The sequence below is a fragment of the Macrobrachium rosenbergii genome, chromosome 6 (genome assembly GCF_040412425.1).
Source record: "Macrobrachium rosenbergii isolate ZJJX-2024 chromosome 6, ASM4041242v1, whole genome shotgun sequence".
Lineage (NCBI taxonomy): Eukaryota > Metazoa > Arthropoda > Malacostraca > Decapoda > Palaemonidae > Macrobrachium > Macrobrachium rosenbergii.
Window position 1 is genome coordinate 41,293,383 of NC_089746.1, and position 12,445 is coordinate 41,305,827.

Consider the following 12,445-nt stretch of genomic DNA (forward strand, 5'->3'; position numbering starts at 1 on the left):
AACGCCATACAATAATTGGGGTTTGGCATGGGTAATTCAAATGAGTGCCATACATCAAAGACCCTTATTGGTTCCTTTCGGTTATAAGAGACCGATCAGCGAGGTCTATGATCTAAGCAAGTTCAGTTTGAAAAGTTAAGATCAGTAAGGGTTTAGCGGTCATCGGGCTTGGAAGCACGTCTGAAAGAGAGTCATGGTGCGTGCCACCTCAGAGTACCTCCCAACTATAATTGCAAAATTAAACAGTGTAATATTAGCAACAGGGCCCTGTGTAACTATTAAGGAAAATACACTTGTTAATTGTATCTTATGCATTTCATTTGTACTGGTAGAACCTTTACATGACCGAAAATCAGGTCATATATGTGTGTATATATATATATACAATATATCTATATACTGTACATAAATATGCATATATATACAGTGATACCTTGTTTGTTGAACGTTTATGTCGACATTCCGTTTTTCGAACAAAATTTTTGAAGAAAGTTTGTCATTTGTTGAACAAGTACTCACACTTCGACCTGACCGATTGTCTTGTTTATACTTGTACTTGGCAGCCTACCGTGTCCTACAAGAAAAACTGTATTAACATGTTTTTTCATTACAATATATAGTTTAATGATAACCGTATTCAACGAAGTAAATAAAAGAATAAAGCATTCCACAAGATTTAACATAAAGATGAACAAAATCATATGTCACTGCTGTGACACAGCTGAGAGGGAGGAAGCATTTATGGAGTTGAGGAGAGAAGAGAGAGTAAAGACATTACTGTATGTACGTAGGAGCAGTAGCTATTCACATTAAGAAAACAAAAGGGAATTTCACAAATTTAACATTATGGTGCAGTATAAAAACAGTCAAATGCAATAAAGTAACAATAAAACTCGAAAGAGTCTTACTTGAGCTAGTATTCGGGACTGGGACTGAGTGAGGCTTAGAGAGGGGATGGTGGTTATTGGGTGGGAGACAGGGGTCAGAGAGAACCAGGGGTCCACTTCCCACTGACTTCTCAGCTGGGCTTGGATGATTGTTCTCTCACTACATTTTGCCCGTTTCTTTCACGTACACTCAATTTGCCCGAATCACTTCTTTTTGTGATAAAATACCAGTCGAGTGACACTTGCTTTATATGATTTTTTAGCACTGTAAAAATAACTTGTCCCCACATCATGAAACACACTGGCGCTGCATTCAGCTTCTGTGTTCCTGGGATTGTGTAAACAACTTCTTTGTGAAAAGTTATTTGATCTCTTTAATTTTCTTACTTGCATTCTTAACATATTACTTATTTGTTTGCAAAATCCTCGTGTTCATTGGATAATAATTTTAAATTCTGCTGCTTGCCAACAGTAAATTGATGTGTTGTGACATAATTAATATCCTTCTTGCACTCAAGATCCAAGCGTAAACATGTCGACATTCATACACGCATAAGGGATTGTTTTCACATCTGCTGGACACTGATTACTATCAATCTCTCTCTAACATACACACACAGGCACACAACCGGACACCCACACACCCACTCTCGATTCCTTTGATTATCCTTGAGAAATGGGAATAAAATTTATTGATATCAACCTTTGCCTACTGCGACCATTTTGGTTTCCTTGAGAGTACCCAGTCTCTCCTTCCTCAATCCCATCCGGCCATGTGCCATTTTCACCACAGTTCGTAAATTGAATTCTTAGCTCGTACATGGAAACAAAATTTTTTGAAAATTTTACTTCGTATAACATACTGCTTTGTCACTTTACACTCTTAATTTACCTTTTGAATATATTAATAATATAAAAAATTTTAAAAGGGGGCCTTTGTGGGTGGGCTGGAAAAAATTGTCCTAATTTCCTTCATTTCTTATGGGGAAATTTGTTTCACACCTCAAACAAATTGCATTTCGACCAGCCTTCTGGAACAGATTAAATTCTGAGTCTGAGGTACTACTGTACTGTATATATATATATATATATATATATATATATATATATATATATATATATATATATATATATATATATATATATATATATATATATATATATATATATATATATATATATATATGTAATGTATATGTATATGTATATGTATATGTAATGTATATGTATATGTATATGTATATGTATATATATATATGTATATATATATATGTATATATATATATATATATATATATATATATATATATATATATATATATATATTATATATATATATATATATATATATATATATATATATATATATATATATATATATATATATATATATATATATACAGTTGTCCCTCGTCTGTCATGGGGTTAGGTTCTAGAACCCCCGCAATAGGTGAAAATCCGCAAAGTAGCGACCTTATATTTATTTTATTATTTATATTTACTCTATACGTATATATTTTAGGGCTTTATAAACCCTCCCAACATTCGTATAAACCTTTCCCACAATGTTATAAACACTTCCTGTGCACTTAAACGCTTTCTATCCTCTTAAACCTATGTAATAGTTCATGGAACAGACTACCAACAGCGATAAAAATTCTTTTGTGTATGTACATGTTACAATGATCTACTAATTTTCAAGTACTAATATAAATGTACACACATTAATATGTTATTTCACTTACAGAATCCATTTAGTATACTGTATTATTGTTTTGATCTGTTATCATCGTAATATGCATAAAAAAAACGATTGTCCCACATTTGTAATGTTTATGTTTTGAGAATCAGCTGACTGAAGCTGCTCACTACTACCGAAAGAATTAGGAAGATAATCTTTTGGTTGCTAAGAAACAAATTTATTAATGGAATTATTATTTTTAATTTTGTACATAAAAGATTATGATACTAAATTCATATTTCATTAAGAGAGAGACAGAGAACTGGAGTTTACTAGTATATAAACAAAGTTTCAGCACAGTAGCTTGGGACGAGACTATGTCTTGACTTGACAAACTGGGGATGAGAGAGTATACAGTAACCTTGAGTTGTTTACATATGAAATTCGGATTTTAAATATTTTTACGGTGATTAGGGATCAAACATCAGCAGTGATAAAACATTCTCTTGTGTACTGATATATATGTGATAATCATAGAGTCAACTTCAGAACTTGTAATGAAGCATGGTTCAGTAAATCAGGGAAAGAAAAAATATGGCAAGATGTACCTACAGTAAAAACAGTTACAGTTGTGGGGACAGTGGTTTTTTTTATACATATATTACGATAATAATAGATCAGTATAGTTTATTCTGTAAGTGAAATAAAGTTTTATAGAAATTTTGCTGCTTTTTCATTAAAAGATATGCATTCTGAGAGAGAGAGAGAGAGAGGTGGAGCTGGGGTGTATATGTACATTGGTAAGCTGTTTTGTGCTTTTGTGGGATTTTGATTTTGCATTTCATATATTTTTTGTTTACATTATTAATATTAATATTTGAAAATTAGTGAATCTTTTTTTTTTATCACAAAAAATGTATTTAGTCCTGAAAATAAAAATTTTAGGCTAGAAAATGCTCATTTTACCACAAAAATAAAAAAAATTAAATCCTGTACAGTAAAATTCTGTAATATAGCAAAAAATCTGCTATACAAATTTAGATAAATCCACGATACAGTGAGACCGCAATGAGTGAATCATGATATGGCGAGAGACGACTGTATATATTCGTATGCTTATATATATATATATATATATATATATATATATATATATATATATATATATATATATATATATATATATATATATATATATATATATATATAATATATATATATATATATATACACTGTATATATATATATATATATATATACTATATATATATATATATATATATATATATATATATATATATATATATATATATATATATATTATATATATATATTATATATATATATATATATATTATATATATATATATATATATATATATATATATATATATATATATTATAAGGTGATATAATTTTATAACCATTTTGTAAGTGTTTGTAATGTCTGTGAAAATTTTTGATTTTTTTCTTGCAAGATTCGTCATTTGTTGTGAAGACGTGATTTTAAAATGTCTTTTCTCATAGATATGTTGTGTGTTATGTAAACTTATGATTCTGTGGGATATTTTTTCCCTTTTTGTTTAATGTTTGAAATTGTATTTTGAAATGCTTATCAGATCACCACATCCTGTCTGCCGAGAGGGAGAATAAAGGCTAGCTTCCCATGTTTGATTTTGATCAGGTGTTTAAGGAAAAAGTATTTACTTGTGTTATCGTGACGAGCTGTCACCCAGTCAGCGAGCTAACTGTTATATCTTCAGTCCTGTGTGCTTATTCCATCTTTATTAACTCTGCCTATGCCTCTTCTGTTCATAATCTGAGAAAGAGAGAAAGAGGAACAGCAGATAAGTGGTGTTGCTTTGGTCTAAAAGCATCTTTATTTGTGTACCCAGCTGCCTCAGGCTGACAAAAGATTTTGTAGCTCTGAACAGGAAGTGTCCATCATGTAAGATAAGATTGGTATCGTCTCGAAGCCCAATCGTGTGTACCGGTATACTCTGTATACGTGTGTGTAGGTGTATTCATACATGTGTATTCTCTGTGAACACCCTATGTGTATTCTCGGCCTACGAGACTTAAAAATCAGTGTCTTCTAAAAGACATCAGTAGTCTGCTAGAAAGGGTCATTAGAGGCAGAACCCTCCCCCCCCTCTCTCTCTCTCTCTCGATATATATAATGGGAATAACAGAAAAATATCTGTTATAAAGCTCTGTTAAACTCACCCCAGGAGTGTGTTAATTTTGTAGAAGGTGATCAGGAATATTATTTTGTGCAAGTGTTGAGGAGATTGTAATAGTGAAATATTTACAAAAGGTAATGTGATGACTGATGAGTTTTGTTAAGTGATATTCTTGGTAAAAGAGAATTGTTGTGTTTGAATAAGTCTTAGAAAGACGTGAGTCTAACTTTTCTTTTTATAGGGAAAGTTAATATGAGAGATTGATATAATCTTTAAGCACATTATTGGTGGTTGTTGTATTTCCATTTTTTGCATATCGCATTCTTATATGTCTGTGCTATCATATTATTGTGATTTTATTGTTGCTGTGTTTTGCTGGTGATTTTCTGAATATTTTGTTAGTGCCTACCTGTTATAGAGATTTTGGAGAATGCTATGTGGATTCCAATCGGTAATATTTTGGTGACTGTTTGTAATTGTTAAATCAGGTAAATGCTTGGCACTTAAGTGATAGTTAATAGTTTGATTCTTACCTAACCAGATTGTTTTCTTGATAAATTAAAGTTTTGTGAATTAAACTTGATTAAGAGATACTTAAATCTTACACTGTTGTCAATTAATGATAAATCTTTTGAGATTGTGAACTTTACATATAACTTTTGAACTTAGAAATAAACCTGTTTGTTTAAAGTTTTTAAAACATAGCATTTCATTTTGATCATCAGTACTTACAGACATTAATGAGTGTGTATGAGGTAAGTGATGTATCTGTTTGTTCACCTGAGACTTATCTAGGTAAAATAGAACCAGAGAGACAGCTACCGTGCTGGTTGAAGTGAAACCCATATTCCATTAATCTGGATATAACTTAATAATTGTTACCTCATCCGTAACTTGATAAAGTTACATTGATTTTCTCCAGTGATAAGTAAGTTTATGGGGTCATTGTACCTTTAGATATTCAGTCGACTTTTTGTTATGAGGTTTCAAGTATCTGGTCGATGTGAGGTAACTTTTGGTATTATCATTTGCACAACAGATTTGTTGGCCTATTTGTGTAATAACCAGGTTTGATCAAGTAATATGTATATATATATATATATATATATATATATATATATATATATATATATATATATATATATATATATATATATATATATATATTGTAATGATGGAAATTCTTCTTTTGAATTAAGGACAATACCCTTCATAATTGGTGGACTGGAAAAACGAATAAGTTGAATTAACCACTCGAAATTGAGATTGTCTATGTTTGAGTGTGCGTACGTAAGTGCTTAAGTTCAACCAAGTGAGTGCGTAGTTGCGTAAGCTCAACTCACACCGTTCAAGACTTGTTGGCGACTTGAGAGGGGAAAGGAATGTAGCTCCCCTTATTTTCATTTGAAATGCCATATTTCTCCCTTGTAAAAGGTATGCACATATCTTAGTTTAAATTGTACATGTTGCTATAACACTTAATAGTGTTTTTGTGTATCTTTACCTTGATGTAACAGCAAATTACCGAGTTATGGTAATGTTATGTAAATTGCACCATGATGAGCTTGCATGTGGTTGCAGTGCCACCAACCGTAGGCTAATATATGCGATATTCTTCCATATTTTATGAATATATCAATTCTTGAGTTAAATTCCACCTGTTATGCATGAAAAGCCAGGCTAACTGTGTAATGTAACAGTTAAGTTAGGCATGTGTACAGCATAGCCTAGGCTAAGGACTGCATGCTGCTTGGCACAAGATGGCTGTCCTAAATGAACTTTTCGTATTACAGGGAACCAATATAGGGCACCTGTACAAGAACCAGTATAAGTACCTATTTAAGAACCAGTTCTAACAGTTACGGAAGGAACGGAAGGAACATTAGGAATAAGTTGTTTACACCATGTAACCTACTAAGAAGCATTAAACAACCCGCGGGAGTCAGCGTTTCCCTCAACCTTAACTGCAAAATGAAGATTCATCCGTCTACGAGGTCAAGTACCAGTTCAAGCTAAGAGTAGTCCGGGGTTTATTAACCTAGGCCAGTGTCACACTTGTTTAGCCTATGCCCAGGATTGAGTTATGTACTGTATAGGCTAGTCTGAGTTAATTGTCCTGAAATGAATGGTAGCCTCCTAATGTAAGCCAGGACAATTGACATATCAAACCACCAGTAGTAATAACAACATTATAATTAAACAAATACATATATATATTATTATAATTAGCAAGAAGTCGCTAAAAGCCGACCCTTTAGAATGTTGAGAGTGGGATTGTCACTGCATGTCCAACCAAGTTGACCCAGATACCAACACACAAACTTATCAGTATTCTGATCTGCCCCTTCCCTTTACCTGGGACAGACATTGGGATAGCACGGTCAAAAGGGGCAAGGATAAGAGATTGAGTGCCACTCCCTTAAGCAGCTTAAATGAGCTAAGCTGCTTAAAACAACTATTCTATGAGGCAGAGTGATTGCTCTGAATTGTCTTTTCACAGGACACCTGGGGAGATGCAAGCAGATGGTCAAGACACCTGGAAGATGACACATCTTGGGCACGGTGACCATACAGGCCCGACATCTGGGCCCCTACCCTCGGCAGATGCCTTAAAAGGAGCCAGGACAGGAAGATCTTTGCAGTTAGCCAGACGCGCGGGAGATCGCTATGAGATGCTGAGGCCCCCCACCACCACCTGACCCTACTGACTCGCATCCAGTTCCTTCGTCACCACGTGAACAGACATTACATGTAGTGTATAGTGCCACGAGTGCGATCGCCCGTCGTCATTCTTTGCCAGAGACCCACTCTACCCCCACGGTAAAGTACAAGTGAAGGCTTTTCAGTCACAACATTTTGCCCTTAGAAGTGTTTATTGAGTGCCAGTATATATCTGTATCCATTGTGCCATTTTACCCAGTGCTATTTCAAGTGTTTTGTGTTCCAGTGTTAAGTGTTCATTCATTCCTCAAGACCGTGGCAACCTCAGTGCAGTCTTGATCCATCTGTATGTTTTATATTTTCTGTTACTGGCATGTAATCCTTAAATCTCTCTTGCAGAGGGACCCATTTGCCGTGGACTGTTCTTGGGCTGTGCCTTGCGACCATTCAAGTCTCCAGTAGGAAGACCTCCAGGCTTTGCAGGCCTCAATATTATTTATTTTTCCTTTTTTTTTTCTTGATCCTTTTATTGTAAATATAATAACTTTAGTTAACCACATTCCCTCATGAAGTAGAGCCCTAAACTCATATGAAACATCCCTTTTTTCTTTTCTTTTCATGATTCCCTGGACCGTAAAGTCAGGCTTTCAAGGCCAAGTGAGTAAAATTCCGATGCTGACCTGTTAAAGTGTTCTACAAATCCAGAAAACCAGGAAAATCATAATATATATATATATATATATATATATATATATATATATATATATATATATATATATATATATATATATATATATATATATATATATATATATATATGTATGTATGTATGTATGTATATGTGTATATATATATATATAATGTTGGTAATTCTAAGTATTAGCTCCGCAGCTGTTTTTACCTTGGAAACTGGTTTTTTCTACACTTAGGGCTTCTGATACCGGAGGCAAGTTTGTTTGTTGGCAGCCAAGTGTCATTTGCCCCCTAACTCTGCTCAACAGTAAAGGGGGACTGTGGGAATCCAGGGTTCTAGGTGGGGGAGAACAGAGAAGTGGAGCAGACATGTTTACGTTACGGGGGCTCTTGCTGGAGGGGAAAACGAGAGGGAGCCATACGCAAAAGGGAGGGAGCGGCTGAAAGGGTTGGGGGTAACGGGGCAGGGAGGAAGAAAATTTCACGTGCCCCATAAAGCAGGGGTAAGTTTCAGCTGGTTTTGCAAGAAGGGATGGGCTGAAGGTTGGTTCATCTGTTTGTTGCCAGAATGGAATGCGGGTAGATGTTTAACACTGGGGGGGGGAGGAGGAAACACTGCCAAGTAATGGGGACTTGCTGACGGAATATGAACTGACAAAAAAACAAACTTCACCAACTTTACCAGAAGCCATAAAAGTGAAGAAAAAACCAGTTTCCAAGGTAAAAACAAGAGCAGGGAGGCACTTAGTGTTGGCTGGAAGGAGCAACCTAGTAGGAATAAATAATTTGCACCCAAAAACAGTTGACACCAACAGAACTAACTGGCCTTACCTTAGGGACCAGAAGGGTAGAGATCAGCCGCTGCTTTCAAAAATGCGTGGATGGAAGGGATTCAGCCATTGTACTGAACAAGAAAGGGGTGGGATATGTATGTTTTAAGGCGGAGTCCAGGAAGTTGAGGGTTGTGGTGGGGTAACAGGGGGGGGTGGGATGTGGGGTTTTGCGCAGTTGGTGTTGGGGAAGGGGATGAGGGACTTGGGGAACAAAAACAACTTCGCCAACGGCAACGGGAATGGTTTTGTTGAAAAAAGTTTTATGTTGGTAATGAGAGGAAAGCAAAGAAACCAAACTGGCCGTGAAAAAATGCCTGGTGGGCAAAATGGTTTTTTGGGGGTGGTTAGACCAACAGCTTTGGTGTTTAGTATTGGGTTGTGGTAGGTTAAATGCATTTTTGCCGTGTTTAGTAGTGGGTTTGGGGAATGGAATGAATCTGGTTATGAGAAGGATAGTAAAGAAACGATACTGCCATGTGAAAATGTGTGTATGGATTGCTTTTTTTGGGTTACAGATACACTCCAGTCTGAGTTTAGTACTGGGCTGGGGTAAATGCATTTCGCCTGTGTTTAGTAGTAGGTTGGGGAGGGGTTATAATCTTCCTGTGCCGCATTCAGTACTGGTCCAGGGGATACCTGTGTTGCAACAAGTGCGAGTAAGTGCAACCAAGAACGATGAAACTTACAAGAAGAAACTCAAAAATGTATATGTTTCCTTCTTTGCTGTGTTAATTTATAGTCTGGGGATTGCATGCAGGGTGTGTTAGTTTCATGCGCAGGGAAAACACTTTAACAAGTTATTGCACTTGCCGGAAGGGATATGAACCACTCTAAACAGACATACCTGTGCCCTGTCTTGTGCAGGACTGGGTAGCAGATAAGGGTTGGAAACAGGACATAGCCCCCGGGAGTAGGGGGGATTTAGCAACTTTGAGTGCTAAGGTTTCTTTTGGGGTTTTTCAACAGGGGGAACAGCGCAACATGATTGGTTTTTAGATAAGTGTGGGGGTTAGACAGTAAAGTCCAAGAAACCAAGTAAGGGAGTGAGGGATGTGCCTGGGCAAATGGCTTTTTTTTTTTTGTTCAGGAGGACAGTAGTAATGGGAGGGGTTTGTGTGAAATTTAATTTCTTGTTTGTAGTGGGTTTATTTAGCGGTTTCTCATTTCTGAGAAGGAAGTAAAAACGATGTATAAAAGTAAATTTTAGCCGGTTTCTCATGCCTCGTCGTCTACCCCACCCATAACCCCGCTTTCCCTATGGGTCCCCTAAATTGTAGGGTAGAAACAAGTGGGTGAGCTGTTACATAACCAAATAACACTGTCCCGGGGGTATACCCCACCCATAACCCAGCATTCCCACCGGGTCCCCTAGCTTGTTGGTTGAGAGGGAGCAGATCACCTGTCCCTGGGGTATACCCCACCCATAACCTCACTTTCCCATCGGCTCCCCTGCCTTGTTGGATGAACTTCAGGGGTTAATTACAGGTTAATTACATTCGTGCGACAAAAATTGAAGGTAAATCCATAATTAGCAACCAAAAAACTTTAGAAAAAGTCAAGTTAGAAGGCCGTCGCTGCCGCGGAGCCACTAAGTTCTACCGTAATGTTTTGTGTACAGTTTCTCATTGACATTTGAAACCCATTTATGTAAATGATTGTTACAACGATCATTTGAAGATACTACACTATATTTGGACCTTGCATCAATAATCAGTATTACAATCAAAATTAAGATTTCTTAAGAAGAACATGCTATGTGTACTATTTGTGTATGGAAATTTAAAGGGGATGCCAAGCAGAATGCTGCACCCTAGATTGGGTTAGGTTAGGATATATCCCTGTGTAATTACTGTATTAGGCAAGGTAAAAGGGATTATACAGGGGACAAACCTCCTGGCCAGGCAGGACATAGTACAAGTTTGGGATAGGTTATAAATTACAAAGGGAGCCTGGGGAGCCACATCCTGCCTGGCAGAATGCTGTACCCCAGGTTATGCTAAGATTGCCTGGCAGAATGCTGTACCCCAGGTTATGCTAAGATTGCCTGGCAGAATGCTGTACCCCAGGTTATGCTAAGATTGCCTGGCAGAATGCTGTACCCCAGGTTATGCTAAGACTTATAACTGTAATTAACACTGCTACATTTCTCTTTTTCATTGTGCTTTTTGTTAATTTAGTGATGATTACACACCAGATGTTTTGCTCTATTCACCCCCCCAAAAAAAACACTTAATGATTGAGGTCACTGAAAACTGTTTGATATAATAATAAGGTACTGTAGTTGTACTAGTTGTCCACTTCATATAAATCGAGACAATATAAGTAAGTCAGTATTGATAAGTAATTATAACCTAGACATTCTTATGCGTTTTGATCTCAGGTACATTTTTTTTTTTTTGCATAACACCCACCTACGCGATTTAAAGACTTAAATTACGGCATAACAGTTTAAAAATTCACAAATACTGGTGAGAGATTGATTAAAAAAAAAAAAGTTCATGCTCGGGGCACAGCTTGCAGTACTTATCATTTAAATCTTTGGTTATTCTCTTCCAATTCCCATGGAACTCAATACGAACAGTCGATGTACACTTTGTTAGTAGGCTGTATTCATATCACAGCGACAAGAGTCCACTTAAAACTTGTTTCTAAGGTTCTAGGCAAATTCGGTTATTAATTAATGGGTCACTTCAGAACTATTTTCATCGTTGGATTTTCCACAAACACATAAACAGTCGTACACGCAGAAAAAAACCGAGTAGTGAAACGAAAGAGGAACGTTTGCAATGGTCAAGGACGACATCATGGTTCAGAAACTCGAGCTCTAGAGTGTAGAACTTCGGACTACAACTCGTACTGCTTTCACAGAACTTATCTCACATAAAGATTAAACTTCGAAAGTGGCGGAAAACTGAAAATCACCCAAATGGGTTACCTCACACCTGTCACTGTTCAGCAGTTAGTTTTTTTCTGACAATGTGTGTAGTCATACAAACAGTACACTTAGTTCAGCATGTTGTCACCATGTTCACCCATAACAAAAAATTATCACCTGACGTTTCCCGACGTAATTTATGGTATACTGTTCTTTTTTCGAATAGATGGCAACATTTGATTGTCCTGTGTTAACAAGAAAAGATAATTACAGTGCATGACAATAGTATAAGGAAGTGTACATGACGACTCGTAGAAGAAAGTACTGCCTTTTGACTGACGCCAGTCGAAGACCACCGAGAGTCCCGGCTAGAGAAAACTACAGTCGCACCATCGCATCCGCATGTTTGGCCGTAGGGGCGGGGTGACTTCTGTCTTCCCGTTGCCGGTACTCTCAAGACTTTCAAGGTCACGTTTCTAAGAGTAACCATTTTAAAATCTACATGATCCTGAGTAAGCGTACTGACAAGTATTCTACTTTTAGCAAGGAAAGAACATTCATGTGATCAGATTTATAACTGACCTTGAAAGAGAGAGGGGGGGGGGAGGCAAAATCAAGGCGTTACCAGACGA

The 12,445-nt window shown here is 36.4% G+C and overlaps 1 protein-coding gene across 3 annotated transcripts in view; it reads right to left on the reverse strand.

The window, feature by feature from the left end:
* Nucleotides 1–12,202, reverse strand: part of LOC136839471 (uncharacterized) — a 16,282-nt gene extending 4,080 nt beyond the window's left edge. The window contains exon 1 of one of the 3 annotated variants that reach the window (XM_067105553.1): nt 12,142–12,202. The gene's annotated coding sequence lies outside the window, so the exon portion shown is untranslated. Of the gene's footprint in view, nt 1–12,084 lie in introns of all 3 variants that reach the window. The other 2 variants (XM_067105552.1, XM_067105551.1) reach the window with 2 other exon arrangements.
* Nucleotides 12,203–12,445: the final 243 nt, after the last annotated feature.